The sequence below is a fragment of the Pipistrellus kuhlii genome, unplaced genomic scaffold (assembly GCF_014108245.1).
Source record: "Pipistrellus kuhlii isolate mPipKuh1 unplaced genomic scaffold, mPipKuh1.p scaffold_m20_p_13, whole genome shotgun sequence".
NCBI lineage: Eukaryota > Metazoa > Chordata > Mammalia > Chiroptera > Vespertilionidae > Pipistrellus > Pipistrellus kuhlii.
The window spans coordinates 42,167,895-42,180,498 of NW_023425438.1; the positions used below are offsets into that span (position 1 = coordinate 42,167,895).

General features: G+C 41.4%; 1 long non-coding RNA gene across 1 annotated transcript in view; it reads right to left on the reverse strand.

Annotated features, from left to right (window-relative positions):
* Positions 1-7,183: 7,183 nt before the first annotated feature.
* LOC123652231 overlaps positions 7,184-12,604 on the reverse strand; it is a 10,832-nt gene continuing 5,411 nt past the window's right edge. The window contains exons 2-4 of the long non-coding RNA XR_006741459.1: positions 8,808-8,810; positions 7,748-7,914; positions 7,184-7,456 (exon numbers count right to left, since the gene is read on the reverse strand). This is a non-coding gene — a long non-coding RNA (uncharacterized LOC123652231). The remainder of the gene's footprint in view (positions 7,457-7,747; positions 7,915-8,807; positions 8,811-12,604) is intronic.

Consider the following 12,604-nt stretch of genomic DNA (forward strand, 5'->3'; position numbering starts at 1 on the left):
ATAGAGTCACCTTTTTGATTGGGACACTTGGAGGACTTTCTTTCTTTCTTTCTTTCTTTCTTTCTTTCTTTCTTTAAAATAAATCTTTATTGTTCAGATTATTATAAATGTGTTCCTCCCCCATTCCCCCCCTCAATTGCTCCCCTCCAGCAGGTTCCCACCCCACCCTCTGTCCTTTCCCCACCCCCCATTGTCCTCATCCATAGGTGCACAGTTTATGTTCAGTCTCTTCCCACACCCCCTCTCCCCTTTTCCCTGAAAATCGTCAGTTCACTCCCCTTCCATACCTCTGATTCTATTATATTCACCAGTTAATATTGTTCATCAGATTTTTTAATTCCCTTGGTTCTTAGTTTCACTTGTTGATAGTTATGTATTTGTTGTTCATAATTTTTATCTTTATCTTTTCCTCTTCCTAAATAACCCCCTTCAGCAATTCATATAATTCTGTTTTGGCAGTGATGAACTCCTTTAGCTTTTTTTAATTTGTGAAACTCTTTATTTGGCCTTCGATTCTGAGTGATAGCTTTGCTGGGTAGAGTACTTTTGGCTGTAGGTTCTTGCTATTCATCACCTTGAATATTTCTTGCCATTCCTGCCTGGCCTGCATGGTTTTTGTTAAGAAATCAGCTGACAATCATATGGTTACTTCTTTATAGGTAACTACCTGCTTTTCTCTTGCTGCTTTTAATATTCTCTCTTTGACGTTTACTCTTGGAATTTTAATTATGATGTGTCTTGGTGTGGTCCTCTTTGGATTCCTTTTGTTTGGGGTTCTGCTGGCTTCCTGGACTTGTAAGTCTATTTCTTTCCCCAGGTGGGGGAAGTTTTCTGTCACTATTTCTTCCAGTATGTTTTCGGTATCTTGCTCTCTCTCATCTTCTGGGATCCCCATAATTCTGATGTTGGTTCGCTTGAAGTTGTCCCAGGGGTTTCTTACATTATCTTCAACTTTTTGGATTCTCTTGTCTTCTTGCTTATGCAAAGGAGAGTCTTCTGGCTCTTTATGTTCCAAATCTTTGACTTGATTCTTGCTATCTTCCATTCTGTTTTTAGGACTCTGTATAATATTTTTTATTTCAGACAATGTATTCTTTATTTCTGGTTGATCCCTTTTTATTTCTAGTTGATCCCTTATTATATCCCCATAGGTCTAATTTATTTTATCAGCCTTTTCTAGGAAATTCTTGAAAAAACTTATAATCATGGTTTTGAACTCTATATCCAGTCGTTTTTTGTCCTCCATTTCTTTTGTTTGTGATCTGTTTCCCTGTCTCTGCATTTTCTCTGCTTCCCTGAGTTGGTAGGGTGGCTTTGTGTGCTAATGTGTTCAGTGGGTCAGTCTCCCAGTTACCTGAGGTGGACACTCTTGGTGCCCACTTTTGTAGACTGTGTGCACAGCCTTGTTGTAGTTAAGTTTTATTGTTGTTGGTATCACTGGGAGGAACTGACCTCCAGGTCAATTGGCTGTGAGGATCAGCTGTGTCTATACCAGGAGACAGCCTTATTCGACTAGACTTGAAAACTTGCAAAAGCCTTTGTGCTTGGATGGGGCGGAGTTTCAGGGTAGAGCCTACAGCCTTGGCTTACAGTCAGCCCCACCCTATGAGGTTACTGAGTCTCAGTGTTCCTCAGTGTCCTTTGGTACTTGTTGCAAGCACCTCTGAGAGAAAGGCACCCTCAAGTTTTGCCAGCTACCAAACAGTCTAGGCTCTCCCCCAATGAGCCTGGAACTGGGGTTCAGTGCAGTTGGAAGTGGGATTGGAAGTGGAATTCAGAGCACTCCAGAGCTTTGGTCTCCTTCCTGCTAGGGCAATCCAGCAGCACAGTCAACCATCCGTTCTCTGCACGAAATATGCATGCCTCCGGGACTGCCTTTTGCCACTCCCCTAAGTTTCCGCTTTACAGCCCAGACTCCCTCTATATGAACCTGGGTCCCCAGGGTCTCGCCCAGAACTGGGGTTCAGCACAGTTCGGAGCTTTTATCTCCTTCCTGTTAGAAAATGCCAGCCAGGCACTCAGCCTCCGCCCCCTCTCCAGCTCCATCCTCTCCCCACACATGCACTGTGTCTCTGTACCTTAGGCTTTTGCAGCACCTCTGATTTTCCTTCTGGTTTTCTCTTTCCTTCTCCTTGTAGAATTTCCAGTCAGTCAACTTTCCTGTAGTTCTGGATAATGTCCATTTTGTATTTTAGTTGTATTTTTTTGAAATTGTTGTGTGAGGCTGCAGTTAGGCGTTTACCTATGCCGCCATCTTGGTTTCTCCCCAACAATGAAGTTTCTATAAGGAAACTCAGTTTTTATTTGGTTTCAGTGTCTCACATTTATCTAGAAACAGTTCCTTGTTGCATCGTAAAAATGAATATATCTATTGTGTATTCTAGAAAAGCTACTGGCTGGTTTTTTTTTTAATTTTTATTTTAGGATAAGCTAGTCAAATTTAATGATTCTCTGATAAGTTATCAGAATCCAATGATTTCCATCAATTATATTTATTTTTGGTGGTAACTGCACTTTGAATTGCATTTAAACCATTTAGATTTCTCTTGTCAACAAATACTTCCACAGCCACGTTGTCTTCCTTTTTTATGTTAATTATATTTATAGTACAGAAAACATTTAATAGATGTAGAATAAACAGTGTAGTATAGTGACCACATCTTGCCCTCTTTCTTTATATTTTCAGTTTTTAAGAAACAAGGAAACATTAGGACTGAGTAGCTCAGTTGGTTGGAGCATTGTTCCATACACCAAAAATGTGCAGGTTCGATTCCCAGTCTGGGCACATACATAAGGCAGACATCATTGTTTCTCTCTCACATAGGTTTTTCTTTCTCTCCCTCTGCCCGTCTCTCTCGCCCTCTTTCTCTCCTTCTAATATCAATAAACATATATACAGGTGAAGATTTTTTTTAAAAAGAAACAAAAAACAATAGTAAAGAAATAATACAATACAGTAATAGTAGGTATCATTTTTCAGTCCAATTTCTCTATTTATATTTACATTATAAATTTTCTAATCATTCTTCTAATATAGGTATTTAATTATTTATTGTATATACTAGAGGCCTGGAACATGAAATTCATGCAAGAGTAGGCCTTGCTTCCCTCAGCTGCCAGCACCAGCTTCTCTCTGGGACCCAGGACCAGGGCTTCCCTACTGGCCGCCATCAGGCACCCAGGACCCAGGCTTCCCTTGCAGGCCTGGCTTGGTCCATAAGGTCGTCTGGAAGGGTGTTTGGTCTAATTAGCAGATTACAGTCTTATTACTATAGATATATATCAATCAACCATATGTAGTATTAGTTCATCTTTCTGGATTTATATACAGGTATATTTTATGTAACATTCCCAAACTTTTTTGTTTATATTATCATAAATTTTAAAATCTATCTACTTTGAGACAAATAATTCTTTCTTGATTTTAACTACCCTGTAATATTTATTCATATAAGTATTTCAGAACTATTTATGTATTCCTTTACTGGTGAATATTTACCATATTTTGTTCATTTTATTTATTTATTATTTTATTATATATATATATATACATACATATATATATGTGTGTGTATATATATATATATATATATATATTACTTCAGAGAGGACGGAAGAGAGATAGGTAGAAACATAAATGATGAGAATCATTGATCGACTGACTCCTGCACACCTCACACTGAGAATTGAGCCTGCAACCCCAGCATATAACTGGGTTTCAGAGCAGACTGTAACTTCCTGGTTCATTGGTTGATGCTCAACCACTGAGCAACACTAGCCAGGCATATTTTGTTGATTTTTAAATGTTCAATATGACACATTTAAAATCATTAGAAATCCAAATACAATGCTAATAATAATGCACATGGCCTTCATCTACTCTGTGTAAGATAAAGGTCTGCAAACTTCTGTGTAAAGGGTTTGGTAGTAAATGGTTTGGGCTCTGTAGACAATACCATCTCTGTCATAATTATCCAACTCTGCCATTGGAATATGAAAGTAGCCAAAGGCAATATGTAAATGAATGTACATGTCTGCCTTCCAGTCAAACATTACTTATGGAGACCAAAATGTTAATTTCATATTATGTTTATGTATCAGAAATATTGTTTTCTAACTTTTAAAAAGTGAATAACAATTATTCTTATTTCATGGAACATATATATATAAACAGACAATAGGCCAGATTTCACCCAGGGAATATAAGTTGCTGACAGCTGGCATATAGATAATATAATGACATACCCTCCTTTATCACATCTACAAAAAATTATTTCCTTCTTTAATACAAACATTTAATAAGTAAAAATTTAAAAGCTCAGATGCTCTACATGATGATGAGCAAACCAGTGACCTAATGAAAAGTTCTGGCTCTCAACACTGACTTGGCCAAAATGCAGAAGTGTCCTGTGTTGAAGTTATTCTGCAGGGACAGACTGTCAGAAAGCAATTCTGGGTGGGTGAGTTAACCCACACTGCTGAGCAAAGGAGGCCTGGCAGCAAGGAGCCAGGGTGGCCTCCTGGTACTGCGCAGAGGCCCCACCAGGTGGCGCTGCAGCGGCAGATCTGGCCACAGGCTCTCTCATGGGTGAGGGGGACAAGAGTGGGGGGGCCGCGAGTCAGAGTCACAGGACCCGCTGGGCTTCCTGGCTCGCGCTGCTGCCTCGCCCGGATCTGCCAGGGTCCCGCGGGCGGAGGAGCCGTTGGAGTCCGAGGGTAGCTGGTGTGGATGCTGCCCCTCCTGACAGTCCAAGAGCATCTGCCTGGGGTCCAGGCCAGCTTCCTGCAGGAGCTCCTCTTCCTCCTGTGTGCTGGACCGGCTTGCTAACCTGAGGGGGAAGCTGGAGCTGAAGCTGGTGAGGGGCAGTGCTGGGCCAGACCCCTTCCTCAGTGTCACCAGGTGAGTGCCCTCCCTCTCACCTGCCCAGAGCCTCTGGCCAAAAACTCTGTGAACCCCCAACCCCCACTCAGCACAACTGGGTGCTGGTTCCAGCCTGTTTGGCACCTCTCAGGGGCCCAGAGTTGGAGTGTCCCACGTGGTGGTGGCTGTTTAATAGTATCGACCAAAATGTTTTAGGATAAGTTTTATAGGGATTTTGTACTTTTGAAACGAGTAGTAGTATAAAAATGTGTTTACATTTTTGTGAAGTGTTTCTACCAGAAAGGTTAGTCCAAGGAAAGGTTTATTATTGCTGAGATATTTAGGAAGGTTGTAGAAATCTGAACCTACAATTACTGATTTTCTAATTTTACCCTCATTCTACAGACGTAGCTAGGAGACCCAGAAAGGGAAGTGAAATCTCTAAGACCACAAAGGGAATCCGGAGCAGAGATCAAATGAGAACCCAGGGCCAGTGCTCCTTCCACTTTGCCTGTTGGCCTGTGTAGAGCCAGCTGAGGTCAGAGCCATAGAGCTGTGACCTAGGAGCTCTTAATCCTTTAAAAATCTTTTATTTATAAATATGCTCCTCTTATGATCTATATAGCATTATTCAATTATTTTGCAGTAAGAATAGCAAAAACCGTTTTAAAAAGAAAATTTGCTGTGGCTCATGTCTGAAGTTTATCAAGTCTGAGCCTTTATGAAGACATTAGCCTTCCAATGTGAAATTCTTCAAATGCAGCCTGAGCTGTTTACCTGAGGCATCCTGCCCAGGAGCCTCTCTTCATAGTTCCTGCTTTGCCCCCATCCCTACCCCTCCCCAGCCCTGCCCCTCCCCAGCCCTGCACTGCCCCCAGCCCTACCCCACCTCCAGCCCTACTTCACCTCCAGCTCTGCACTGCCCCCAGCCCTACCCCACCCACAACCCTGCCCCATTATTTTTTCCAAACAGACCCAGCATCTCCAAAGAGCAGTGTTCTCATTCAGGAACTGGTAGAGTGCAAGAATGCTTTTCAAAGGGCATTTCACAACCCAAAGCACTTTTTTTAAGTTTCTCAAAGATAAGTGGAATGTCACTGAACATGGATACAAAATGCATCTACACTAAAAAGAGTTCCTTAAATGTTTTTAAATTTTTTTCCTCATTATAAAAATAATACAGGATCTTGGGTAGAAATTTAAAAAGAATAGTATAAAGTAAAAGAACATATTTCCACAATCCAAGGTTAACCATTGTGAACATTTCAAATTATTTCCTTTGGTCTTTTGTAAATTTATATATTAAAATACCATTTTGAGGTGATATTATTTATTTATTTATTTATTTATTTATTTTAATATATTTGTATTGACTTCAGAGATGAAGAGGGAAAGAGAGATAATAATATGGATGAGCCGAAACCGGTTTGGCTCAATGGATAGAGCTTAGACTTGTGAACTGAAAGGTCCCAGGTTCGATTCCAGTCAAGGGCATGTACTTGGTTGCGGGCACATCTGCAGTAGGGGTTGTGCAAGAGGCAGCAGATCAATGATTCTCTCTCATGGATGTTTTTAACTCTATCCCTCTCTGTAAAAAAAATCAATAAAATATATTTAAAAAACTAATAATATGGATGAGAAAGAATCATTGATCAGCTTCATCCTAAAAGCCCCCTACTGGGGTTGGACCCACAGCCAGGGCATGTGACCTGAAGTGGACTCCATGCATGACCTCCTGGTTCCTAGATCAATGCTCAATACTGAGCATTGTCTCCAGGGCAAGAGGATACTATTTATTACCTGTGTATCCTGATTTGTTTCTTTTAGTTATGGTGTATGCATTCCACTACATCTATAACCATTTTTTCCATTTAGTAAGGCACTGTTTATTTTTCCCAGCTTTATTGAAAAATAACTGATATGCAGTATACAAGTATAAGGCAGAGAGCACAATGGTATGATTTACACACACTGTGAAATGATGACTACATTGGGTTCAGCTAATACCTATCAAAGATGTGACAAACCAACATTGAAATCTCTAATGTAATTTGACTTAGTTTTTTCTTCAAAGGCAAACCTACAATTCTTACTGTTGCAAAAATGTTGTGCTATTGGCAAAAATGAGCTTGTGCTTGTAATTAAAGCGCAGGGTGTAGTGGGTCTGCAGGCTGGGGCTCTACAGCCCTGGCCTCTTGCCCTTGACCTCTGCCTTTTCACATGCGGTTCCTTTCTCCTTCCAGACTTCACATGAGGCTGGGCATGGATGCGCTGCCCCTACTGGGCAGGCTCCACAGTCTGTCTTCCCACCACTGGGTGGCAGAGGTGAGAGCCCACTGTGTCAGGCTGTGGAGCATATGAAGCATACACCTCAGCAGCTCTGGGGGTGACCTCAGCACCACCATGTGCAGAGCCTGTGCTGGCCTCTGGGGTGTGCTCTGTGCAAGCCCAGCTCACCCACAGCTCCTCTCCCTCTGCTTCTCAGCCACCTTCCTGTTCCTTCTGCTAGAAGCTCTGGTTCTCTCAGAACTTAGACTCCTCACCCGCCATGAGCTGTGTTGAAGCTTCATATAACAGGATGCTTTTCAGGGAAAACTGGCAAGAGAAAAGAAAAAAAAAACAAACATTAGAAGGATTTCCCCCAATACTTTAGAGTCCAGGGCCGCGTTTTCCCATGTCCTAACCAGAGATGGTTTATTTCTCAGTATTTGAGAGGCTAATGCCCAGGCCATGGCTTTAGAGCCAGGCCAGGAGAGAAGAGGGAAGGGTCCAGGGCAGCACCCACTGTGGCTCCCACAGGCCCCTGGCCCAGTCCCCTCTGAGTCATTTTTGTCCTGCTCACAGAGCAGTGCTAGGACTCACTGCCTTCAAGATGAATCAGCTCACCACTGCGCTGGTCACTCGTCAGGTTCTCACTTCTATCCCCGTCTCCCCACTGCTATTTCTCTCTGGAGTCCGAGTTACTCTTCTGTCCTGAAACCGTATTGTCATCATCGGGTGGACAGCTGGCCATTGACCTGCTCCATGTCGGTGGCTCCAGAATGATGTGTTCTCTTCATTTGAGAAGAAGAAATGGAAGGAAGACAAAGGGTTTGGACAGCAAGTAGAAATACATGGGGAGGGGTTTCTTTTCTCTAAGTACTTTGAAATGCCATGTGGATTGGCATGAGGTACTTTTATTTTATTGTTCTCTCTGGGTGTTCTTCCTGAAGGAGGTGACTGCATTGTCTGGCTGCTCAGGTACAGAAACAAGAGGGTGAGTGTGCTGTCCTATGTGCCAAGTTGCAGGGTGTTTGTGGTGTTCTGCGTTTCTGAGCCTCTCTCACCATGGGAGTCAGGGCTGGCCAGAGGCAAGGACAGCCATGAGTGGCTGTTCCCAGGGCTTCCTGACAGCACTCCTCTGTCCAACCTCTACCCTGTGGTCTGTGCTCATTGCCAGCTGAATCCACAGGCCAGAGGAGGCTGGAGCCCTGAGTCACTGTGTGGAGAGGACAAGATTTGGTGGCTCCCTGGCCTACGTCACGGTACACAGGAGCAAGATTTTACTGGGTTCAGACACTGAAATATTTTTCATGACAGCCCACATTATTGCCCTAATGTCTCAGTCTTTGATGAACAAGCAGACCCTCCCTGACTGGACCACAAAGTAAAGTGTCAGACCTTTGATGAGCAATGCTCTGTCTCTCATCTTTGGTTAACCCCCTAAAAATGGGGATGTGTTGATTTCACTCACCAGCATTACTTTTTTTTCATCTTCCGGTAAAGTTGACAGATAAATTGTAGCCATCTCTGGAGGGAGAGAGCATATGAAGACAAGGTATTATTATTACCTTGACTTGAGCACCATGCTGCCGAGTACACACAGAAAAATTGTTTACCCTCCCTGACCTTTCACAGAGCATATGTGTCGTTTCTGGAGTTGGGATCTGTAGATGATTAAAAGCACGTTCTTCCAATGACAACACTGCCTTCCTTCATCCTTGTCCTTGGGTAGCGTCTCTCAACCCAACCAAGACACCAAGAAGTGAATCTGCTCTGTTGACAGGACCCTGGCCCAGCGTTCCTGGAATGGCACAACACTCCCATCCTTGTCACTTGGGGGATGTGGTTAATGAAGCAGAGGGTCACTGTGGGAGGACTGTGCTGCCCATGTCGTGTTTGTGAGAAGGTTAAAGGTTTGGAAGCTCCTTTAAGAAACCATGTGGTACAGTGAAGGAGCTGTTCCCACTAGTGATCACATAAGGAGTGGCTGAGACACTGCAGCTTATTAAAGGCCGAGGAAAGCCTGTGATGGGACGAGAACATAGCTGTGGAGGTCACTGGTCTGGTGGTTGACTCACAACCCCACTGACTCCCAGTTCCCTCAGCAATTCCTTATACTCAGCCCGGGCCCCAACTGGACTTGCTGGGCCTGAATCTCTGAGACAAGAAAACCAAATCTTGGTCACCCCTTTTATCCTTTAACCTTTAAAAAAAAATGTAATTGTGGATTCACATTATTTGTAAGAGATAATGCAGATGTGGCCCAGCTAATCTAATCCGGTTTTCCTCAATAATATCTTATAAAAAGCTCACAACCAGGTAATTGGCTGTGACCCAACCACCCAGTAAGGACAAGCTTCCTGATTCCCTTTGCGCACATTTTCTCGTGTGAGTGTTGAGTCCTGTGCTCTTTTATCACGTGCATTCGCCATGCTGTCCAGATAAGGAACAGCTCTCTATCAGATTCCCAGCACCGAGGAAACTGCCTTCTATTCTTGTTTTTGTTGGTACATTTTTATCACAGAAAAATATACACAATGAAATTTAACAGTTTAACTGTTTTTCAGTGTGCAGTTCAGTGGTGTTAAGTACATTCATATTGTGGGGCTGCTGTAACCACAGTCATCTCCATCACTGTTCTCATCTTCTCCAACTGCAGCTCTGGCCCCACTAAACAACAACACTGCATCCATTCCACCTCTGCTACCCTCTATCTTACCTGTCTCTATAACTGACAGATCCAGGGACCTCATGTGAGCGGGGTCACACAATATTTGTCTGTGTGACTGGCTTCTTTCACTGAGTCATGTCTTCAGGGTTCATCCAGGTTGTAGCGTTTGTCACATGTGCTATTTTTCTAAATTGAATTTATTGGGGAGAGATTGGTAATAACATTATATAGCTTTCAGATAAACAGTTCTATAATACATCATCTGTTTCTTGAACTGTGTGTCTCACTGCTCTTGCCCCTCCCCCCAAGTCAGGTCTCCTTCCATCACAATTTATCCTTTCTAAACCCTCTTCTATACACACCCCTTTTTCTCTGAGAATCACCAAACTGCTGTCTGTGTCTTTGAATTCTTTTCTATACTTAACACCTTCTCTTTTTTCACCTAGTCCCCCAACCTCCCTCTCTTCTGACAACTGTCAGTCTGTTCTCTATATCGATGATCCTGTTTCTATTTTGATGTAGTTTAATTTGTTCATTAGATTCCACATATAAGTGAAGCCATAAGGAACTTGTATTTCTATGACTGGCTTACTTCCCATCACTGAGCATGATACTCACCAGCTCCATTTGTGCTGTTCCAAAAGGAAAGATTTCCTTTCTGGGTGTGTGGGTGAGTAGTATTCCGTTGTGTATGATGTACTCCGCTTATCTGCTGCTGGGCACTTGGGCTGCTGTGAAATCTTCGCTATTGTAAATAATGCTGCAATGAACAAAGACGTGCATATATCCTTTCAGATCAGTGCTTTCAGATTTCTGCAGATATATTCTCAGAAGGGAAAATGGTAGGTCATGCTGATTTTTAATTGTTGAGGAAACTTCATACTGCTTTCCACCTTCATGCTGCTTTACACAGTGGTTGCACCAATCTGCATTCCCACGTGGATTCACGTTTCTCCACATCCTCACCAGCACTTGATGTTTATTGACTTATTGATGATAGCCATTCTGACAGATGTGAGGTGATTCCTCACTGTGATGTTCATTTCTATTTCTGTGATTCTCAGCATCTTTTTATTTGTGATGTAATGGTCATCTGCAGGTCCTCGTTGCATAACTATCTATTTAGGTACTTTGCCTATTTATAAATTGGATTGTTTAATTTTTATAATGTTGAGTTTTGTAAGTTCTTTCTAAATTTTGGATATTAAGCCAGCCGTTACCAGGTAGCTGTATCATTAGAAAATATGTTCTCCCATTCAGTGGGTTGTCTTTTCATTTTGTTGATGTTTCCTTTGCTATGCTAAACATTTGTTTGATGTAGTCCCATTTGTGTAGTTTTTCTTTTGCTTCCCTTGTCCAAATAGATATATCAGAATAAAAAATATTGCTATGAGTATTGGCTTTATTTTCTTCTAGAATTTTTATGGTTCAATTTTTACATTCAAGTCTTTAATCCATTCCGACTTTACTCTTCTGTAAGGCATAAGAAGGTAGTCTGCTTCCATTTATTTTTGTACATATCTTTCCAATTTTCCCAATAACATTTATTGAATGGACTATCTTTAGTCCATTGTATGTTCTTGTGTCCTCTGTCAAATATTGAACATAAATGCATTGGTTTATTTTTTTTTTATTCTTTCCAGTGACCTATATGTGTGTTTTATGCCAGTACCATGCTATATTTATTACTCTGGTCTTGTAATATAGTGTGATCTCAAGTAGCATGATTCCTCCAACTTTGTTCTTCTTTCTCAAGTGTGTGTGTTGGTGTTTTTTTTTCTCTCTCTCTCTCTCTCTTTTTTTTTGTACCTCTATACACATTTTTGTGATATTTATTGTAGCTTTCTGAAATATGCCATTGAACATTTTAATGATGTTATCTTCTTATCTGTGAACACAATATATGCTTTTATTTGTATCTTCTTTGGCTCCTTCCTCTTTTCTTTCTTTCTTTCTTTTTCTTTCTTTCTTTCTTTCTTCTTTCTTTCTTCCTTCTCTTTCTATTTTTCTTTTTCTTTTTTTATTTATTTCTTTCCTTCTCTTCCTCCCCCACCCTTCCATTCTTCCTTTGTTTTTGTATGTGTGAATCCTCATCATAGGATATTTTTTTCCTTTGCTTTTTGAGAAAGTGTGGAAGGGAGACAGTGAGCAGAGAGGGGAGGAAGGAAGGAGGATGGAAGGAAGGAAGGAGGGAGGGAAGTGAGAGATAGAAAGAGAGAGAGAGCTAGAGCCAATGATATGAGACCCATGATTCATGCTTCCTGCACTCACACAAATGGTGATCACAGGAATCAAAACTGTAATACAGGTATGTGCTATGACCGGAAATGGAACCTGTGGCCATTTGGCATCTAATCATTTGGCAAAACCGATCAGGGTTTCAATTCTTTTCTTCAGTGTCTTTTAATTTTTTGAGTACTGGTCTTCTACATTCTTAGTTAAATGTAATTTTAGGTATATATTTATTTGAATGTGCTGTGAGATTTTTTCTTAGTTTCCTTTTTCAAAGGTCATTAGTGGAGTGTAAAAATGCAGCTGATTTCTGGATATTTATTTTCTGTCTTGCTATGTTCTGAACTCATTTATCAGTCCTACAGTTGGGTGTATTTTTGTTATTTTATTTTTAATGGAATCATTTGGGTTCACTGTATACATTATGCCATCTCCAATGATGACAGTCACACTTGTTTCTTTCCAATTCAAATGCTTTTCATTTCTTCTAATTGCAGTGGCTAGGACTTCCAGCACTATGTTGAGTCTGTATGGTGACAGCAGACATCCCTAACTTGATCCTGATCTGAAAAAACACA